General features: G+C 28.9%; 1 protein-coding gene across 1 annotated transcript in view; it reads left to right on the forward strand.

Annotated features, from left to right (window-relative positions):
• Positions 1-1,617, forward strand: part of IFT74 (intraflagellar transport 74) — a 111,195-nt gene that overhangs the window by 47,150 nt on the left and 62,428 nt on the right. The gene's annotated exons all lie outside the window — the stretch shown is intronic.

Below are 1,617 nucleotides of genomic sequence, written 5' to 3' on the forward strand. Positions count from 1 at the left end.
AAATAAAATTATAAGGATTAGAAAAGGATGTTTTCTAATCCTTACAATTTCTACTTGATAAATTTCTTCTTTCCACTTGATAAATTTTAGAATTAAAAGCAGTGTATACTCAGCTCAAGGTAGAGTCTGTGCAAGAAAGCACTTAACAAACTAAAACATTACATCTAAAGCTTTGAAATACACTGAATTGATCCACACCGTCCATGGTGGTTTTCACATATTTTGTGTCTTTTGAGAGGAGAAAGATTGAGAAAGGGGGTGAATGCTGACCATTATGACACTGAATAAATTTCTAGACAAAAGCATTTGTTAGCATTATCAGCTGTCTTTAAAAAAATCAGATTGGTAGGAAAGCTAGCCAGTAGATTAGGCAGAAATTGTTCATTAGTCAGTGTACCTTATTCAAAAAGTTGATTTAAATGAAGACAGTTTATTTTTGCCTTTTTCTCCTTTTGGAACTTTTTCTCAACTTGAAATTTATTTTGAAATGATATTTGAGTTTCAATTTAGTGATTACTTAGGAATAAAAGTAGAAAACAATGGAATATCAGTTTCTTTTAGTTATTTCACAAAATTAAATGCCCTTTTACACAGCCTATAACCTACATTACAGGAAAAAAAAAGAGCTTTATACAAAGGAAATGGTAGATATTAAAAAGGAAATAGTGTTCTTAATGGAATTTGAAGTATGAGTTTCTTAGGAGCTTTTGGTTATTTACTTTGTATGATTATTATATGCTTTAAAATAAAAAGATACTGTAGTCTTTTTGGTTTTGTTAAATAAAATCTATGTGTAGTTTTACCATTACATACTTTATTTATACCAGAACTCGGTATATTTAGAGTAAGATGTTAATGATTCACAATTAACTTCACTCCTGTACTTGACCATTATAGATTTTTTTTGAAAATTTAGAAACTTTTTATAATGGAAAATTTCAAGAAAAAAATCCTAAGTAAGGGGAATAATCGCCCAGCTTCAACAATTATCAATTAGTGGCCATTCTTTTCTTCATCTTGTCAATTTGTTTTTAGGTTAATATCACTTCAGAATGTTCTGTGATTAACATATTTCAAAATAGAAAATCTTATAAATTTGATTGGCTAGAAAAAACCCTTTTTTCCTCAAAAGAAAAATAATGACTTGTATAGCATAACTTTATTTGGGAAAGATTCTTTGTCCATGTCTTAGGTGTGTATTATTTCTGAGATAGACCGTGTGAAAATGTAATCATACTTTCTGCTCCTTCATCACTTATTAAAGGCGAAGATTGTACAGACTTTACAAGCTTAAGTATGATTTATTTTCTTAAAAAAATTCAACAACAGTCTTAAACATGTAAATATATAGGAGCTTACCTTTACTTTTTTCTTTCGTTTGAGACTGGTGTGCTGAAGCAGTTTATTCAGTTTCTTCTACACCATTTTTAAAAAGTATGTCATATGATTGCATTTCACTTTGTTTTAACCTTCGTACCCAGTGAATGGGTGATTAAAAAAAAAACTAGACTTCCTCAGCAAAAGATTAACTAGAATAGTCTCTTAAAGTTATCTTTGACTTTTTTAGTATAACAAGTAAGGCAGTTTACCTAACATTTGTGTTTCTTAATTACTCTT

The sequence above is a fragment of the Propithecus coquereli genome, unplaced genomic scaffold (assembly GCF_000956105.1).
Source record: "Propithecus coquereli isolate 6110/MARCELLA unplaced genomic scaffold, Pcoq_1.0 Scaffold106, whole genome shotgun sequence".
NCBI lineage: Eukaryota > Metazoa > Chordata > Mammalia > Primates > Indriidae > Propithecus > Propithecus coquereli.